The following is a 20,404-nucleotide window of genomic DNA, read 5'->3' on the forward strand; positions in this document are numbered from 1 at the left end:
GGCCTACTCACATGTTTAAAGTTACACACATATTTAAATGCTGTGCTGAGTGGACCTACAAAATTTCACTTTTATAAAACCAAGTTGTTACTAAACTGGGGCCTGATCATCCAAATTCATATGCATATGAGTAACTTTGAACTCAGTGGCTCTACTGGAATGAGTAAAGTTACTTAGGTGCATAAATCAGTGGCACAGTCAAGGAACTATGATGTGATTGGAATAACAGAGACTTGGTAGGATAACTCACATGACTGGAGCACTGTCATGGATGGGTATAAACTGTTCAGGAAGGACAGGCAGGGGAGGAAAGATGGAGGAGTTGCACTATATGTAAGCGAACAGTATGATTGCTCAGAGCTCCAATATGAAGCTGGAGAAAAGCCTGTTGAGAGTCTTTGGGTTAAGTTTAGAGGTGAGAGCAACAAGGGTGATGTCATGGTGGGTGTCTGCTATACACCACCGGACCAGGAGGATGAGGTAGATGAGGCTTTTTTTGGACACCTAACAGAAGTTTCCAGATCACAGGTCCTGGTTCTCATGGGGGACTTCAATCACCCTGACATCTGCTGGGATAGCAATACAGCAGTGCACAGACAATCCAGGAAGTGTTTGGAGAATGTTGGGAACAACTTCCTGGTGCAAGTGCTGGAGGAACCAATTATAAGCTGTGCTCCTCTTGACCTGCTGCTCACAAATAGGGAAGAATTGGTAGGGGAAGTAGAAGTGGGTGGCAAGCTGGGCAGCAGTGACCATGAGATGGTCAAGTTCAGGATCTTGAGAAAAGGAAGAAAGGAGAGCAGCAGAATACGGATGCTGGACTTCAGAAAAGCAGACTTTGACTCCCTCAGGGAACTGATGGGCAGGATCCCCTGGGAGACTAATATGAGGCGGAAAGGAGTCCAGGAGAGTTGGATGTATTTTAAAGAAGACTTATTGAGGGTGCAGGAACAAACCATCCCAATGTGCAGAAAGAATAACAAATATGGCAGGCAACCAGCTTGGTTTAACAGAGAAATCTTCGGTGAGCTTCAACACAAAAAGGAAGCTTACAAGAAGTGGAAACTTGGACAGATAACTAGGAAGGAGTATAAAAATATTGCTCGAGCATGTAGAGGTGTAATTCAGGAAAGCCAAAGCACAACTGGAGTTGCAGCTAGCAAGGGATGTGAAGGGTAATAAGAAGGGTTTCTACAGGTATGTTAGCAACAAGAAAGTGGTCAGGGAAAGTGTGGGACCCTTACTGAATGGGGGAGGCAACCTCATGACAGATGATATGGAAAAAACTGAAGTACTCAATGCTTTTTTTTTGCCTCAGACTTCACAGACAAGGTCAGTTCCCAGACTGCTTAACTGGGCAGCACAGTATGGGAGGAGGTGAGCAGCCCTCAGTGGTGAAAGAACAGGTTAAGGACTATTTAGAAAAGCTGTATATTCACAAGTCCATGAGCCAGACATAATGCATCCGAGGGTGCTGAGGGAGTTGGTGGATGTGATTGCAGAGCCATTGGCCATTATCTTTGAAAACTAATGGCAATCGGGAGAGGTCCTGGATGACTGGAAAAAGGCAAATATAGTGCCCATCTTTAAAAAAGGGAAGAAGTAGAATCTGGGGAACTACAGAGCAGTCAGCCTCACCTCAGTCCCTGGAAAAATCATGGAGGAGATCCTCAAGGAATCCATTTTGAAGAACTTGGAGGAGAGGAAGGTGATCCGGAACAGTCAACATGGATTCACCAAGGGCAAGTCATGCCTGACCATCCTGATTGCCTTCTATGATGAGATAATTGGCTCTGTGGATATGGGGAAAGTGGTGGACATGATATACCTTGACTTTAGCAAAGCTTTTGATATGGTCTTCCACAGTATTCTTGCCCTCAAGTTAAAAAAGTCTGGATTGGATGAATGGACTATAAGTTGGATAGAAAAATGGCTAGATCATCGGGCTCAATGGGTAGTGATCAATGGCTCCATGTCCAGTTGGCAGCTGATATCAAGCGGAGTGCCTCAGGGGTCTCCCTGGGGCCAGTTTTGTTCAATATCTTCATTAATGATCTGAATGATGGGATGGATTACACCCTCAGCAAGTTCGCAGATGACACTAAGCTGTGGGGAGAGGTAGATACGCTGGAGGGTAGGGATAGGGTCCAGAATGACCTAGACAAATTGGAGGATTGGGCCAAAAGAAATCTGATGAGATTCAACAAGGACAAGTGCAGAGTCCTGCACTTAGGACGGAAGAATCCCATACATCCATGGTTGGATTTTACAGCCAAGTTATATTAAATCTCTGAAAATAGGTCTTTGTAATGAAAATGCTGACAGATCTTTATCTGTAGTGACATTAGTGGGCACCACTTTAATAAAATGACCTTCAACTTACCCACTGAGAATCAGACCAGCTGACCATTTTTTAAAAATTCCAGTTAAACACCCAGTAATGCATGGGAATCAGGCCCAGATGGCCTTCCAATAAGTTTGTAATTTAGTTATCTGTCTGAGCAGACTTAAGAACTGATGTAAAATGCAAAATTTATATTAATATTTTTAAATGTTGAAGAAGCTGCCTGGAAAGAATCTTTTATTAGTTACAGACATAAATGTTAGGTTTGATTATCTTAAGCACTTCTCAAATTTTTATTATTGGATTATATTGCTAGTCTTCATCTACATTGTAACCTTTAATTATCACTGATACATTGATTTCTGCAAGCCTTTAAGCCATGATTGACCTGTGCATTTGAAGGAGACATTTCTTTACTCTGCAAGGAGAAAGTGATTATATTTATTATTAAATCACAAAAAAGCATCATTTAATGTTAAGGGTCTGACTTGTATTCATAGAAGCAGAAAACATTGATAAGAATGAAACTCCATCTTTAATCTATGCCTTTGTGTACCATATGTACATGGAGTAATAAACATAATGGGTCAGTTCCTCAGCTGCATATCAGTGGAAATAGATGGATTTGTTGATTTATACCATCTGAGGATCTAGCCCAGTGGTTAGGAACAGTGAATCAGATTCTCTATTCATTACCAGATTTGAATGTATGCATGTTATTTTCCTAATAAAAAAAATGAAAACCAAAAAACCAAGCCTACTTTTAGAGATTGATTTGAGGGGGCTCTGCCAGTTTTTGGGGTAGGCTATTTTCAACATATTTATATACTTCTTTCATTTTCTAGTTATTGAACATGTGTCTCTCATTGGTATCTTTACTATTTTAATAATGATTAACTTGCTATGAACTGCATAATTATATTATCATAAATTACAGTATATTCAAATCATTGCAATCACCTACAAGCTATCTTCACTAACGTCCCTGTGTAAAGACATTACGTTTCACCGTAGCTAGCAGCAATAAGATAAGTGTCAGCAATCTTATTTACATTTAGTTCCTTGGTACGGTTTTGAGGCATGTTAAGGACAGCTACATTATTCAGTTGTGTCTGTCCCATTGATGACTGGAGATAGTTTTTAAGTCTTCTGAAGCTGGAGAATGAGTTCAGGATGATATAGGCACAGTGAGAAGGATTCTTATAAACTTGCAGTACTCTGAAAAACCATAGTGCTTCCAGAGTACTGCAGATGACTCCAAGATCTCTTTCTTGACAGACAACAGCTAATTTAGACCCCATCATTTCGTATATATAGTTGGGATTATATTTTGCCATGTGTATTACTTTGCATTTAGCATTGAATTTCATCTGCCATTTTGTTGCCAAATCACCCAGATTTGTGAGATCCCTTTGTAACATTTTCCAGTCAGTTTTGGATTTAACTGTCTTGAGTAATTTTGTATCAACTGTAAATTTTGCTACTTCACTGTTTACCCCTTTTCCCAGATCATTATGAATATGTTGAATAGTACTGGTCACAGTACAGGTCCTGCTCTGGGGGACACAATTATTAACTTTTCTCCATTCTGAAAATGGACCATTTATTCCTACCCTTTGTTCATCTTTTAACAGGAGATGGCAATGCTTTCAGGACTGTCTAAGGATCCTTAATTTAATGTAATAACAAGCCTTTTGTTATCTTAATCAACCTGCCTCTGTTTATAAACAAACTCCATGCCTCAAGGGCAGATTCTGTAAGCAGCACAGAACTCAAGTTCCCTCTGGGGCTAGGGCATGCCCTGAGAGCAGACTTCAGGTACAAAACTCGGGGGAGGGGGGCAGGAACTACTATCGCTCCTGGGTACTGAGCACCCCCTATTTTTTCCCATGGGTGCTTGAGCCCTGGAGCACACACGGAATTGGCGCCTATGACACTTAGCTACAGTGAGAGAGAGGAGAGAAGGGCTCCTTGCTCTCAGTTCCAGTGCCTCATCTCACCCTGCTCAGAGCAGCCTTTTCAGGGAAAGTCTGGCTTCTGCCCATATCCTTGGGCTAGAGGAAGCATGCTCAGTCACTCTATGGGGATGGCACATGCACAGTGGTTAACACTAGAAGCGGTAAGAGGCTTGAGCATACTTAGTGTGGACAGAGGCTTTAGAGATTTCAGCTGCTAAAATTTAATAAGTTCTTATTGAAGTGCTATTTTTAAAAGGCTTATAACTTGGCCATATTTGAGCAGATTTTCATGGACTTGGTAAAAGACACGTCCTTGACACAGACTACACTCCTTCTCCTGCCAAATTTCATGTCCCTGCTCCAAAGCAGGACGACATTAGGGCAGTTCAAAGAAAAGACTGAGAGAATTTTTTAATTAATTTTTTAATTTAATAGTCAAAACAATGGATGTGTACCTAGCCTCATTCTCATAAATTGCTGAACCATGTTGGATGAAAATTTCCAAAAATGATCAGCCTGAGGCAGATACCCAGCATGTACAATTTCAGCCCAAATGCTAAAAATTTAGCAAATTTATATGCAACAGATATTGGGCTACCTTGACAAAAGGTGACATTACCAGACCTGCATATAATAAACAGATATATTTCTACCTAAGTGAGTCTGAGCATCTAGACCCATGTGTAATACTGTCAATTTGTATGTAGTGTAGATGTAGCCATGACAGTCCCAGGGTATTAGAGAGACAAGGTGGGTGAGGTAATATTTTTACTGGACCAATAAAAGTTATTATTATCTCACCTACCTTGTCTCCTCTAAAGCTGAATTTGGCATACATATGAAGTTTAATCCCAGAAAGCAATCATAAATCTCAGAATTAATGGCTTCTAAACCAAAATATCCAAATTATAATATATTCTTTTTATGCAAATATACCCATAAAGAGAAAAATCTGAAGTAATGCAAAGTATGAGAGCTTTTCATGAAAAACATGAATGACTCATTAGGGAAGCTCCTTATAAATTACAATTGGTATTCAAAGACCCAACAAAATTCAGTTTCTGATCAATGTATTTTATTAGCAACACCTGATTCTGAATGACTGGCTCTGAGAAGCTGAGCTAATTATTTAGAAAATGATGACATCCTATTCTCAGGTTAATTGTACTTTTCATTGCCTTTAAAAGATCATGATTTTTATGGTAATGAGATAACACTAATATTCTGAAATTCAGATCAGTTCCAAAGGAAATTCATCTGGAAAAGGATAATATAAATAGGGAATTTAAACCTAGTCTCCATTTCTAAACAAAGCATGTTTTAATTTGTGTAATTGCTGGGTGAAATGTAGCCTTCATTATCTCAGTATCCTTTAGAAATTGTCTCATGTGGACTGTTACGAATCTTCTGGATGACTTAGTGTGGTTGAGGGTGGGATTCTGAAAAGCTCTGAGCATTGTCTTAACTCTGTTCCTAGTGATTTCAATTCACCTGACCAAGAATCAGGTCAATGCTGAGAGCTTTTGAAAATTCCAACATGTGTACAGCATGTATTAGTGATAAGTGAAACACCAAACATTCTTATGTTTGGTATGGATAAACACCCAAAGTTTGAATGCTCTACATATTGTAGGCCTGAGACATGATCAACCCTCCTCAGCCCCCATATTCAACCAGCCTTGGGTGAAACTCAGGGAGTTCACCACTAAAATTGAAAAAAGGAATGTTCTGCTGCTGATAAAGCACCCCCACCTCAGGAATGTCCCTAACGAGAGTTATAACCACCAAAGTTGTGAAGACGCTGGGAAATTAGGGAGGATACAGAAAGAGATTCATCAAATGGTAAAATAAGCTCTGACCAGCGTTTTATGCTGACCAAATAGAGAAGGTCACAATTAAGTTACAGTTCTGGCATGAAAGATAAAATGTAAAGAACTTGGGCAGAAAGGAGGACACATAGATGCCAATGTGTAATTGGTTAAATTTTTTGTTATTTAGGAGTGTGGGATAATGTGATAGGTTTCTTAAATTTGAAGGAGGGAGCTAGTTTTACATATATAATGTAAATGAAAAACAGTGCTCTTTGGGAACCATTTCCGGACTGCAGTTCAACATCAAGCTGCTGGAACTCTGACCCCTCTGCATGACCATGACGTGACGAATGAATCCTGATTGGCCATCGGGTGAAATTTGTCTATATATTGGGAGTGGTGAACATAAGAGATTTACTTGGTATATGTATGCTGTCTGTGTTGCTAATAAATAGATGTTTCGAGCTGAACTGTGTACGGCTCTTTCATTGGGAAAAGGTTCCGTAGAGCCCTGAATCCCGAACGAAAGGGCAAGTACTTAAATTGACCTCAGGTTTCTTCCTGAGCCCCATGGGTAAGGATAGGTGCCTTACACCCTGAGCCCTTGGAAGGGAAAGGGTGGGGGTGCCTAAATTGATTGGGTCATGCCTTGAGCCCTCAGTAGGGTATAGGCGGGGTGCCCTAAATTGACCAGGTCATGCCTTGAACCCTCTGTAGGGTATAGGCGGGGTGCCTTAAATTGAGTGAGTAACAATATGGGTGAATTTCATCCAGGACTGAATTTTGAGCTTTAATCTAATTCTCAAACCCATAATTTCCGAATGCATTCCAAAAGTGGCCTATCCTTAACTATGGCTGGAGTGAGAACAAACTTGTGCTGACTAGATGGCCGAACGTATACAGCTGGGACAGGCAACCTTTGGCAGGTGACCCACTAGGGAAAACCCCTGGCAGGCTGGGTTGGTTTGTTTACCTGCAGCGTATACAGGTTCAGCCAATCACAGCTCCCACTGGCCACGGTTTGCCGTCCCAGGCCAATGGGGGCTGCGGGAAGAGGCAGCCAACACATTCCTCGGCCCGCGCCACTTCCTGCAGCCCCCATTGGCCTGGGACGGTGAACCACGGCCAGTGGGAGCTGTAATCAGCTGAACCTGCGGACATGGCAGGTAAACAAACCAGCCCAGCCCACCTGGGGCTTTCCCTGGCAGGCTGCATGCCAAAGGTTGCCGATCCCTGGTATACAGTGTAGTTGTAGCTGTGTTGGTCCCAGGATATTAGAGAGACAAGGTGGATGAGGTAGTATCTTTTATTGGACCAACTTCTTTTGGTGAGAGAGACAAGCTTTTGAGCAACATGGAGCTATTGCCAATCTCAAGCTTTCAAAAATCATGAATAAAGCCCCCCAAAATAATGAGATATTAAAAATAATAAAAGTTGGGTTCTTTTTTATTTCCTTTGAGCCTAAAGGGTCTACATTTTCAAGCTTTTCTCTGCAAACATGAGGGCTAGAGGTATCCTTTTAATTTTGTAAATGAAACCTGAGCTTCTCAAGTAAGAACCATAACTTCAGGAGCTGGGTCTTTAAGAAAAACACAAAATATTGCAAAACTCACGATAAACTCACAAGTTTGTCAGCATTGTAATAGAAAAGACCTGTCTCAAACTGGATAATCTCTAGTTCTCTTTAAACAATTCAAGAACTGGAAGTGTTCTAAGCAGAGACTATAGCAAGCTATTGACTTGCCTAGTAGAACTGTTGAAACTCTTTCCCTTCTGGGAATTACCCTTTTCAGGATGATTGTTGCTACTGTATATCGGAGTGAGGACATTCCCTCTAATTTTGTCTTGTTATCATTGATGTCTCAAAACCATGCAACAAACAGAGTGGAGAGCATGCTGTTAATAAAATCACTGTACTAAATGGATCTGGAAGTTTGATGTCTCTCTCCCGAAATTCCAGACTTTATTCACCCACATAGTCATAATCACACACTGTATGTACACCTAAGCTATGTAAAACATTAGAGATGATCATAAACTAGTACTCCATACCTAAGGGAAGTAAGAGTGTGGTAGATTCAAGAGACTATATCTGGGCATCTCATCACACCCAGATGTAAAATCATAGTAAGCTCCATTTGTGGATCAGTTCAGGACAGCGTCCTCAAATATTTCTTCTCCCCACCATGTGTATTTTTGCAAGTGCTGTTTACTACATCCTCCTTTGTGTACAGTAAGTTGGCTAAGACTGAGGCTGATTTAGGCTCTGATCTTGTGACTATTTAGGGTGGGTTTTCCAAAGCACTCAGTGTTGGCCTAAGTCTGCTTCCATTGACAGCAATGGGAGCAGTTATGCCAATGCTGAGTGTTTTAGTAGACTCATTAAATCGTAAACAGTATACCTGACAGTAAGGATTTGCAGGATGAGATCCCAAGGCTAAATCAATCACGGCAGTTGAACTTTGTTCTGTAATCAGGAGCTTAAGAATGGGCTGTTTTTTCCTTATGCCGGGAACCAGAAAGTCTCAGGAGGAGAAAATATGCAACAGCCTAACACAAGTTTAGTATGTACAGTTCCTGGCTTATATGAATTTGATGAATTCAGTGTTCTATACTTTATTTTCCTAATCTGATTATTTTGATGTTTGGTTTCAACTTTGCAAATAATTGAGGTTTTGCCCAAACCAGAACACTACCACTCAATCCCGTCTCCAGGGAAGTCTCAATACTTTCTTAGTGTGGTGGGTTGTATTTAGAAGCCCAAACATTTGACTCTAGCAACTATTTGATTTTATTCATAATAAGTCATGATCTTTTGTTGTCAGTACACATTAGGATGTGTCTGAGTCCTTGACAATGAACCACTTCTGAGTGATATGCACAAAGGTTTTTCTTGACAGTTTTAAAAGAAATCTTACTCTTCATCCATCTGGCTTCCAAATTAATTTCTAGTGATGTTTGCAGAATTTTAACATAACCTTAAGTATTCTTGCATCTGATGCAAGTGGCATCTGTAAGAGACTGATCATTAGAGGGCTGAGGATCCACACTCTTATGGAAGCTCATGGGTGTTATATGGGTTCAACCCTTTTCTAACGTGGTAGTGATTTTGGTGTCCCTCAATTTTTGGGTGCCCAACTCTGAGATACCCTTAAAGGGTCTGATTTTCAGAGGGCAGGTGTTCAGTACTTTCTGAAAACCAGGCCCCATGAAGGACTATCAAATTAAGCAGCTGAAACCGCTAACTATTTTGAAAATTTAGAGCCATTTCTCTTCTGTTCGATATGACATTCTCTATCATTGGAGCGTTGCTCATCATCATCATCATCTGTACACTTTCTGCTCCGCTTCTCTTCTCTTTTGTTCAAGCTCACCATTGTGGTTTTGAATTTCTTGCTATTGCCAAAACAGGCTTTTATATAGGTTTATACAGAAGGGCTGCTACTCAGCTAACAGCTTTCCTCCTTTTTTCAGTCTAGAAAGATTTACCTTACTAGTGTCTCTGGCATTTTAGACACTCCCAAGATAGAGAGGGCTAATGTTGGCCAGGAGTTGGCAAGATGTATTTAGAAGCCCAAACATTTGACTCTAGCAACTATTTGATTTTATTCATAATAAGTCATGATCTTTTGTTGTCAGTACACATTAGGATGTGTCTGAGTCTTTGACAATGAACCACTTCTCAGGATGGACTTCATCTGAGTAGGGAAGGAAATAGACTTCTCGGATCGAGGCTGGCACAACTGATAAATCTCCACGCCAGATTTTAGCATTGAGAGGGAAGAAGCCGAAGTAAGAAAGGATACAGCCGTGGGTAGGAGAATGTATATAAGGAGCGAGGGCGGTGTTGATACTAGTCTAATAGGTTATACTGGCTGTAGAATGACTGTGCCTAATAGGGTACAAAATGTGAGCGAGGCCAAACAGCAAAAATTAAGATGTTTATACACCAATGCGAGGAGCCTAGGTAACAAAATGGAGGAACTAGAGCTACTGGTGCAGGAAGTGAAACCAGATATTATAGGGATAACAGAAACATGGTGGAATAGTAGTCATGACTGGACTACAGGTATTGAAGGGTATGTGCTGTTTAGGAAAGACAGAAACAAAGGTAAAGGTGGTGGAGTAGCATTGTACATCAATGATGAGGTAGAATGTAAAGAAATAAGAAGCGATGCAATGGATAAGACAGAGTCCGTCTGGGCAAAAATTAGATTGGGGAAGAAAACTCGTAAAGCCTCTCCTACAATAGTGCTTGGGGTGTGCTATAGACCTCCGGGATCTAATTTGGATATGGATAGAGCCCTTTTTAATGTCTTTAATAAAGTAAATACTAATGGAAACTGCGTGATCATGGGAGACTTTAACTTCCCAGATATAGACTGGAGGACCAGTGCTAGTAACAATAATAGGGCTCAGATTTTCCTAGATGCGATAGCTGATGGATTCCTTCATCAAGTAGTTGCTGAACCGACTAGAGGGGATGCCATTTTAGATTTAATTTTGGTGAGTAGCGAGGACCTCATAGAAGAAATGGTTGTAGGGGACAATCTTGGCTCAAGTGATCATGAGCTAATTCAGTTCAAACTAAATGGAAGGATTAACAAAAATAAATCTGCAACTAGGGTTTTTGATTTCAAAAGGGCTGACTTTCAAAAATTAAGGAAATTAGTTAGGGAAGTGGATTGGACTGAATAATTTATGGATCTAAAGGTAGAGGAGGCCTGGGATTACTTTAAATCAAAGCTGCAGAAGCTATCGGAAGCCTGTATCCCAAGAAAGGGGAAAAAATTCATAGGAAGGTGATGTAGACCAAGCTGGATGAGCAAGCATCTTAGAGAGGTGATTAAGAAGAAGCAGAAAGCATACAGGGAGTGGAAGATGGGAGGGATCAGCAAGGAAAGCTACCTAATTGAGGTCAGAACATGTAGGGATAAAGTGAGACAGGCTAAAAGTCAAGTAGAGTTGGACCTTGCAAAGGGAATTAAAACCAATAGTAAACAGTTCTATAGCCATATAAATAAGAAGAAAACTAAGAAAGAAGAAGTGGGGCCGCTTAACAATGAGGATGGAGTGGAGGTTAAAGATAATCTAGGCATGGCCCAATATCTAAACAAATACTTTGCCTCAGTCTTTAATAAGGCTAAAGAGCATCTTAGGGATAATGGTAGCATGACAAATGGGAATGAGGATATGGAGGTAGATAGTACCATATCTGAGGTAGAAGCGAAACTCAAACAGCTTAATGGGACTAAATCAGGGGGCCCAGATAATCTTCATCCAAGAATATTAAAGGAATTGGCACCTGAAATTGCAAGCCCATTAACAAGAATTTTTAATGAATCTGTAAACTCAGGAGTAGTACCGAATGACTGGAGAATTGCTAATATAGTTCCTATTTTTAAGAAAGGAAAAAAAAGTGATCCGGGTAACTACAGGCCAGTTAGTTTGACATCTGTAGTATGCAAGGTCCTGGAAAAAATTTTTAAGGAGAAATTAGTTAAGGATATTGAAGTCAATGGTAAATGGGACAAAATACAACATGGTTTTACAAAAGGTAGATCATGCCAAACCAACCTAATCTCCTTTTTTGAAAAGGTAACAGATTTTTTAGATAAAGGAAATGCAGTGGATCTAATTTACCTAGATTTCAGTAAGGCATTTGATACCGTGCCACATGGGGAATTATTAGTTAAATTGGAGAAGATGGGGATCAATATGAACATCAAAAGGTGGATAAGGAATTGGTTAAAGGGGAGACTGCAACGGGTCCTACTGAAAGGCGAACTGTCAGGTTGAAGGGAGGTTACCAGTGGAGTTCCTCAGGGATCGGTTTTGGGACCAATCTTATTTAATCTTTTTATTACTGACCTTGGCACAAAAAGTGGGAGTGTGCTAATAAAGTTTGCAGATGATACAAAGCTGGGAGGTATTGCCAATTCGGAGAAGGATCGGGATATTATACAGGAGGATCTGGATGACCTTATAAACTGGAGTAATAGTAATAGGATGAAATTTAATAGTGAGAAGTGTAAGGTTATGCATTTAGGGATTAATAACAAGAATTGTAGTTATAAGTTGGGGACGCATCAATTAGAAGTAACGGACGAGGAGAAGGACCGTGGAGTATTGGTTGATCATAGGATGACTATGAGCTGCCAATGTGATATGGCTGTGAAAAAAGCTAATGCGGTTTTGGGATGCATCAGGAGAGGCATTTCCAGTAGGGATAAGGAGGTTTTAATACCGTTATACAAGGCACTGGTGAGACCTCACCTAGAATACGGTGTGCAGTTCTGGTCTCCCATGTTTAAAAAGGATGAATTCAAACTGGAGCAGGTACAGAGAAGGGCTACTAGGATGATCCGAGGAATGGACAACTTGTCTTATGAAAGGAGACTCAAGGAGCTTGGCTTGTTTAGCCTAACTAAAAGAAGGTTGAGGGGAGATATGATTGCTCTCTATAAATATAACAGAGGGATAAATACAGGAGAGGGAGAGGAATTATTTAAGCTCAGCACCAATGTGGACACAAGAACAAATGGGTATAAACTGGCCACCAGGAAGTTTAGACTTGAAATCAGACGAAGGTTATTAACCACCAGAGGAGTGAAGTTTTGGAATAGCCTTCCAAGGGAAGCAGTGGGGGCAAAAGATCTATCTGGTTTTAAGATTCTACTTGATAAGTTTATGGAGGAGATGGTATGATGGGATAATGGGATTTTGGTAAGTAATTGATCTTTAAATATTCAGGGTAAATAGGCCAAATCCCCTGAGATGGGATATTAGATGGATGGGATCTGAGTACCCAGGAAAGAATTTTCTGTAGTATCTGGCTGGTGAATCTTGCCCATATGCTCAGGGTTTAGCTGATCGCCATATTTGGGGTTGGGAAAGAATTTTCCTCCAGGGCAGATTGGAGAGGCCCTGGAGGTTTTTCGCCTTCCTCTGTAGCATGGGGCATGGTTGACTTGAGGGAGGCTTCTCTGCTCCTTGAAGTCTTTAAACCATGATTTAAGGACTTCAATAGCTCAGACATGGGTGAGGTTTTTCATAGGAGTGGGTAGGTGAGGTTCTGTGGCCTGCGCTGTGCAGGAGGTCGGACTAGATGATCAGAATGGTCCCTTCTGACCTTAGTATCTATCTATGAATAAGATAACTTCTAAATGGATATAATAGGAATACAAGAAAACAAATTCCTACAATGAAAAGAGTCATAGGAAATGCCTCCATTTAAACATGAAGGAATCTCTTTTTAAAAATCATATAGTACTATTTTGGTATTGACTATTACAATAAAACCACCACTACCATTGGCTATTACTAGGCCAATCTGTGCCCTGCTGCTTTGTAAATGCATAAGGTGGAGGGAGTGGCTCTAGGAGCTTCTTCTCTTGTGTCCGTGGGTAGTTCATAATTGTTGTGCAGGCAGTGTAGTGATTATACCTTCTGTGAGCTTCCTGGGATGCAAAACACCCAAAGAAGGTGGTGTAGGAGGCCCCGCATGCACTGCTTAGCAATTGAAAGGGTGTAAGAATGGGCACAGTCCCCCTGTGCACCAGTGAATTGTGAAGAGTTCTGTTTCAGGGAATCCTCCTGGAGCTCCCCCTATGCTGGTGTCACCCTGTATAGCAGAAGGCTCAGCCTTAAAGGCAGAATTCAGTTCACATAATTATGTCTTCACAAACGTAAGGTTCGTAAGTTAGTATTTTTTAAAAGCTAGGACTAACAACAGTTCAGGAGAGACAGGGGACTGCACTCATACAAACCAGTCCTGTGTGTGTCTTTAGTCGTCACCCCGAGCACCAGGGGCATGCTGGAGAGGATCCTGAAGGCGGCCATCCACTCATTGTATATGGAAATCCTGAAGCGTAAACCAGACCAGGGTAAAGTCTACGAACTTACCAGCAATTGGACGCTAGCAACCACTTCCTCACCAGGGGCAGCTTCACCCGTTTCGCCGACTGGCAATTCAGCCACTGCACCCGGCTCAACTGCATCCTGCTCAACGGAGCCGTCCGCCACAGGAACCAAGACAAGTGTTGCAGAAAGTACGGCTACTCCAACGAGACCCTGCCTCATGTCCTGTGCAGCTGCAAGCCCCACTCCAGAGCCTGGCAGCTGCACCACAACGCCATCCAGAACCGCCTGGTGAAAGCCATCGCACCGTGCCTGGGGGAGGTCGCCGTGAACTCCACCATCCCCGGGATGGACAGCCAGTTGCGACCTGATGTGGTAGTCACCGACGAGGACCAGAAAAAGATCATCCTCATTGACATCACAGTCTCCTTCGAGAACAGGACCCCGGCCTTTCACAAATCCCGAACTCATAAGATGGAAAAATACGCCCCCCTGGCCGACACCCTGAGAGCGAAGGGCTACAAAGTGCAGATGGATGCCCTGATTGTCGGAGCCCTGGGCACTTGGGACCCCTGCAACGAGTGTGTGCTGCAAACTTGCGGGATTGGTCGACGGTATGCATGGCTCATGTGGCGCCTCAGGGTCTCGGACACAATCTGATGGTCCAGGGACATCTACATCAAACACATCACTGGCCACCGACAGTACCAGGAGGTGTGAGCTGGTACAACATCGTGCATCAACCATGGGAAAGGGACTGAGAGACTTTTTTTTCATTGGACCATATGAACTGGAACCATAAACTCACTGAACATTAAATCCCACCAAATGGTAAATCCATTCTCATCATGGCATCCGCTCATTATATTCCACACCTGAACATAGCCATTATATGGACAACATACCCCCATATCTCAGTGTCGTACTTTGACCCGTTAAACTTTTACCCCCGATCGGGGAGATTGCAGATTATGTATTTCTTACGCCACCCGCTCCTAAACTGAATATCGCACCCCTTGATAATCTGTACCTTATTCCCTGATAACCAGAAACTTCTATGCCTAAACTCTGTACCGTTTTATTTTTACTTCAACATTATCTTAATAAAATTATTAAATCTGAGCATAATGAGCTCAGCAGACTCCAACATTACATTGTGGCATAGTAACATTATGCCAGTTTTATCTCTTCGTTATACTATGAAGCCATCCCAGAAGAATCTGCTGACTGCAATGCTATTCCCAGAGCAAGGGAAGCAGGAAAGGATTGGACACATCTCCATCTGGTTGTCCTTATCCTATTACCTGACTCCCAGCTCTGGAGTACAAGCTACTCTAGGCTGACCATATAGCAAGTGTCAAAAATCGGTGCCTATGTGAGAAAAAGTCCCAAAATAGGGACTGTCCCTATAAAATGGGGACATCTGGTCACTCTAGGCTACTCTGTGCTGACACCATGTGATGATTACATTGCTTGTTATGATGACTGTCCACCCCACCCTGGACTGTAAGGGGTTAATGGAGCCCTAGGGAGGCTGTGCAGAAAGCAGCCAATAGGAGAGGGGCTGTGAGGAGCAGCCAGGCAGGGCAATATAAGAAGAACTGCAGGTTAGAGCAGTTTAGGTTGCTTCCTGGAGCTCAAGGAGGGAGGACTGGCTGCCTTGCAGGCAGAAGAAAGCCAGCACCCTGGACAGAGTAGTGCTGCTAACAGGGAAGCTAGGGAAGAGCTCCTGGCTGTTGGCTGGACGTTTCAGGCTGAGGCCCTGAGGCAAGGGTGAAGAAGGTGTTGGGGCTGCAGGGAAGTGTCCCAGAGAAATACACTGAGAGGTTGGAGGGGGCGCAGCACAGGACTGCCATCAACAGGGTTCCTGGGCTGGGACCCGGAGTAGTGGGTTGGCCCAGTTTCCCACCACCACCACTTGCCAGTGAGGAAGTGGCTGGACTGTTGAAATGTGGTACTGTTCCCTGGAAGGCAGGAGCACAGAGTGTGGCACAGCCGGAGGGCTATACGGTCCTTGGAGCAACACAGGTCTGGGAGCAGAAGTAATGGTGGGTGAGACACCGCCGAAAGCCAGCGTAACGACCTGAAGGGCTGATTGTCATGAGCTCCAGCAGGTGAGCTGGTGAGTCACACCCCATCACACCTGTAAATGTCCATGGCTATATGGAGCTCTATACAGTGTTCATTAAAGACAAGCATATAAGGAGATAGACCTAACTTCCATTTATGCCTTTGAAAATCTCCTGTATTCACTCACCCTTAGCAAAATCTTAAGCTTTCTATGTACCATTACATACTACATGTGTATATGAGCGAGAGAATAGTATACAGGCAACAATGAGCTGTAAGCCAGAACAATAGAAATCTGAAAAGGCTATTCACGGAATTGTCCAGAATCTAAGCCTACACTTTGAAGGCTCTTTACAATCTTTAGGGCTTGAAAATTTTAAAAATGTAAACTGATGCACTGTTGCTTTTGCTCAGGGGTTTTACTCCTGTTTGCAAATGAGCTAAATGAGTTCCCCACTTGATACGAGCCAAGTTCAAACAATTTTTGAAAATGGTTTTTAAAACACAGGTCAGCAAAATCTTGTTAGCATGAAGGAGCATTACTTAGATTGCAAGCTTTTGTGGGCAAGGACTATCTTTTTCTCATGTCTCTATTCAGTGCTCAGTGTAAAAGGGCTTAGGTGCTACTGACATACATATAGCTAACAATCAATATAATATTCTAGCTTAGACAGTTTTGCTGAAACCATGTTTAAAGCTGAAACTTGTTTTTCAAACATGTTTCAAACTCGAATGCAGACAGGGCTGCATCTGCATCTAAAGAGACACCTGAACCACAAAATTCAGATCTGAGTTTGGGTCCAGGATTGGAACTCTTCCTCATATCCAAATGTTATTGCAGGAATGGCGGGGGGAGGGGGAAGAGGAGCATGGGGGGGGAGCATTCTGAAAGCCCCAAGTGCCTAAATGGGCCTCAAACACATTTTTAGGTTCTGGCTTGAGCACATTGCTAATCCTGACAAATGGGGAGGGCAGCAAGAATGGGTGAACTTTTTCCATTAATCTTAATGGGGTGTTGACTTTGGACTTTAGAGCCTAAACGGCCAAGGCTCTTGTGACAATAAATTGGGTGTAATGCTTCTTGTCATGTTTCTAGAGCCAGTGAGGTGAGCCAATGACTCATAGTAGCAAGTGTGATCAGGATCTGACACTTAGGACAGTATTATGCCTTTCCCTCCAAGGCCATAGAGGAGAGTAAGAGGTTGTAAGGTACCTCCTTACTCCCTTGTGTTGGCTACCTGCGTCACAGGATAAGGGGGGAAGAGCAACCTTCATGGGACCACTATGTACATCCTGTGCAGGTGAATGCAGTCACTCTGCAAACTCCTTCCGCCTCCTCCCCTCTGCCCCCCCCCCAACAAGCCACCAATGTTGCTGAGCTGGTACTGTAGGGGTAGTCAGCTTCTCTGTAAGTGGAAGACCTCACTGCAGCAAGGGGGAACCCATGGAGGAACTGTGACTCTGAGCGTTACAGTTCCTTCCTTGGTCAGCTCCTGTGGCAGTGCTACACAGAAGGAAAGTAAACTCTTAATCTAGCCTTAATATTTAAGGGCCAGGTGCTTCCCTCCCTGCATGGGCTAAAAAGTGATGCAATTATATGAGGAAGTAGGCTGGGTGTCTAGGCCTCCTCACAGTCTGATTTCCCTTTAAAATATATGTTTAAAACAAGATGTTGATGTAAAATCCCACCAACACTTGGCAGAAACATCTGCAGACTACTGTTAGCCACTGGTGAATGTTGTAAACGTAGTGGTCAGTCTATTAAGTTAATGCATATTTTATCTGTGAATAGTAGTTGTCTTACAATGACATCTGGTATTTAAAAACTAACAGTAAGGCCAAGCACAATGCATAATAACAAATGTTGGAAATTCCATGTGCTTCGGAAGGCAGTCCTCACTAGAGCTGGCCAAAACTTGGGATTTCCAGTGTTTTTGAGAAATTTTGGCATTTAGAAATGTGGGTTATTTACGAATAGGACTGAAACCAAACTTAACAACACTTCTCACAAACGGGAAATCCTTCCATCCCCAAATTTCATTTGGGAAATACTGACACATGGTAGTTCTGAAACAAAATTTGCTTCCGTGGATGGGCAGCTGCTGAGTGACACCAACAAAAATGTCAATTTCAGTCAGCAGCTGCTGCAGCGTCAGGACAGCCTTACAATGCAGACTGCCCTGAGGCTGGAGACCCCAGGGTTTTCAAATTCCTAGGTAGTTGCTTGAGTGGGCAATCTGGGGAGCCAGCTGGCCCAGGAATCTGGAAGCTCTGGAGTCCTGTCCCTGGGGCTCTTTGCATGGCAGGGCTGCTCTGACACCACAGACCCTAGATCTCATCCCAGGATCTCCCATCTTTGAGGCAGGGAGCCTGAGAGCCTCCTGGATTTCCAGGCTCCCTGTTGTGAAGCAGGAAGCCTAGAGTTTGAGAATTCCAGCTAGAGTTGGGTCTCCCAGGGCTTCCAGAGCCATAGCAAGGGGCCTGGAAACCTTGGCATTGAGAAGGCTGCATTGGAGCTGTGGACCCTGGAAACCCTGATGTCTCTGGCTCCAAGGCACCATATAGGGTGAAGCACCCTGTCAGAAGAGCTAACGAGGAAGCAGGCAGGTTTCAATCTGCTTTGCAAATAGGGCTCTCTAAGAACCCTGCATGTAGTCTGTCAAAAGTTTGTCAAAGCCAACTCCTATTCGCAAGAAATTTCAAGTTCGACAAACAAGCATTTTCCAACCCGCTCTAGCCCTCACAGATTTTGTCAAATTTCTCTGCAGTTTTTGATTTTTGCCTGCTTATAAGGCTACATGAACAAATCAGAGAATTGCTTCTGATGACACTAGATCAACCCAAGAGCACTGACATAACTGAAAAAGTTATTAAAAGTGTAAGTGTGTATTACCTTTTATTGTTTCACAGTGTAAGAAAATATTAATATACACTGTTATGAGATCTATCTAGCCATATGAGGTTCCACTCTTTGACATTTATTTTCTCTTGTGAGGAAAGACAAGCATTTCTTACTCCCTTGTGAAGATAAATGAGATCCGCTACCAGTTATTGCTTATATCTTATCCAAAATTAACCTCACATAAGCTATATAAATATAAAATATACTTTAGACTGCAATGAAATAATTATGTGAATTGTTTAAGTGGAGCGTAGGGCAAATTTATGTGTGCCAGCAATGAAAAAGACTCAGAGCTTACAAATGAGAAATACCAATAAATGTAATATTCAACCACAAGAACTTGTGTACGCTTGTATATTTTATAATTACAAAATAAATATTTGTATGCCAACAAAGGGCATCCAAATTATTTGAATGGCAAAATCTAATAGTGCTGCTCCAAGTTTTTTCAGCTCAACCATTTCAATAAGAGTACCACACAGTAACTTTGTGAATCATTCATTATTTGAAAGCTGCTGGAGTTAGTGTTAGGGCATTCTCAGTGGTGAATACTAATCTGAATACATTTGTGATAAAGACTTCTGAATCTGGCCATATATAGGGTAAGCAGTAAGATACCCCTATGTCCAAGATTTACAATAACTGCATGCTCTTGCAGATCATGATATTTTTATCTGCTGGTTGCTCCTATCCATCTTCATGGGAACTTTCAAGGAAGCTCAGTCAGCCACGTTGGGTATGCCTTCACTTCAGAGTTAATGTGTGTGATCAATACCTGGGTTAGCTTAGGCCAGGTGTGAGCCGTCACACTGCAAAGCTCTACTCAAGTTACTATATCCTTACTGGTGCTGCACTTCTTCTCTGTGTTGCTAAAACTTCTGGGGACATCCCAGGGTTCTTTGTGCTGAAATAAACTGAGCCACTCTGATTCTTTGCCAGTGAATTATGGGAGAGCTTGTCCATCCTGGGTAAAGGTGGGAATTGTGGAAAGGCAAGGTGGGAAGGAGGGAATTATCAGCCCTTGAGTGATTTAGCCTGTCTCCTCACTGCAAGTGGGCAGGTTACCAGCCTGGGTGACAGTGGCACCCAGGCTCTAACCCATACTGTCAACTGGGCCAGCTGTTCTGTGCTTAAAGCGCCACTAAACGCAGATGAAAGTTTTGTGTGTGAATGGGAAGGGAGTTAGGAGAGTTAACTCTGCAGTGAAGACATGCCTTTGGAGGGTTATGCAGTATGTGTTCTATAATTCTGTGATGATATTTAATTCTGTTCTTATTGGCGTGAAGTTTGTCTAGATGCCACAATGATCAATGCCTTATAAATACTTGTAATTAATAATAAGCAACATGGGAAACCCTTAATAGAGGGCTCTTTTGACCAATAGTGAAACATCAAATCTGCTCCTGAAAAGGGTTTAACTATTGATATAAATGATTCACTTCAGTAGAATGAAAGAAGT

This window comes from Dermochelys coriacea, chromosome 1, assembly GCF_009764565.3.
Source record: "Dermochelys coriacea isolate rDerCor1 chromosome 1, rDerCor1.pri.v4, whole genome shotgun sequence".
Classification (NCBI taxonomy): Eukaryota; Metazoa; Chordata; order Testudines; family Dermochelyidae; genus Dermochelys; species Dermochelys coriacea.